Genomic DNA, 987 nt, shown 5'->3' on the forward strand with positions numbered 1-987 from the left:
ATCAAGCGGACAAGTAGTAGGATGATTAGAAAGGATGAGTTTAGGGACTTCTGCCTCAGAGAGTGGAGAGAAGGATCAAAACGAGTGTATGTTTGCTGGTAAGATGTGTTTGACAGTTTGTAGTGTGGCAAACTGGCAACTGAGATTTGTAATTTTATTAATGAAGAATGTGGCAAAGTCGTCAGCTGTTAGAGTTGATGAAGGAGGGGGAGGAGGAGGACAAGGTTAAGAGTGAGGAGGAAGTGATCCGAGGTGTGCACTGGAGTAACCAGTACATGATCAGTGGAGCAGTGTGATGTGTAAATAAACAGATACACAGTCCTTTCCTTTTAGCTTCTTTTTTTAGTACTAAACTCAATCTCAGTTCAGTTTTTTTTATACAATAATAAAATACTTTTGATGACAGCCATCACATTGAACAGCCTTTGGACACTGAATATTATGTTCTGAATGTTAAATGTTCTTCTCTAGTAAATCCCATTATTTCTTTTCAGTATGTTCATTCGGCTGCTTTGCCTCAGGCCAGAATTTCTTGTATCTGTACTCCGGAGGTCCCTCAGGACAGACACGGGACAGTGGGCCTCCAGAGCGGTACCCGTTCGGGGTGCCATGGCGGATAAAGAACCATGACCACGGAGACCAAAAGGAGGGTGACCGCGGCAGCAAGATGGTGTCTGAGATCTACCTCACCCGCCTGCTAGCTACTAAGGTAACACCTCTGCTTTTAGCTGTTAATTTCAAACTAAAGACAAGCGTCTGAAAAAACGAGGCGTCTGATTTCGCTCCCCTAGTGACGTTGCAAATGAATCTCATTATAATATGACCACGCCATAATCTGTAAGTTTCCACCCACGGTGCCGTCATTTTGATTTCACAAGTGACAACGATGTACTAGCTTTAACGCCATGGCGAAAGTTTGAACAAAGCATGCTAACTGTTCTGTCTTTGGCTGCACAGACGAGCACAGAACACTGTTTAGAGTCCCAG

The 987-nt window shown here is 43.8% G+C and overlaps 1 protein-coding gene across 1 annotated transcript in view; it reads left to right on the forward strand.

The window, feature by feature from the left end:
* Positions 1-987, forward strand: part of plppr5a (phospholipid phosphatase related 5a) — a 43,747-nt gene that overhangs the window by 40,136 nt on the left and 2,624 nt on the right. The window lies entirely within an intron of this gene.

The sequence above is a fragment of the Sinocyclocheilus anshuiensis genome, unplaced genomic scaffold (assembly GCF_001515605.1).
Source record: "Sinocyclocheilus anshuiensis isolate Anshui unplaced genomic scaffold, SAMN03320099.WGS_v1.1 scaffold1472, whole genome shotgun sequence".
NCBI classification, from domain to species: domain Eukaryota; kingdom Metazoa; phylum Chordata; class Actinopteri; order Cypriniformes; family Cyprinidae; genus Sinocyclocheilus; species Sinocyclocheilus anshuiensis.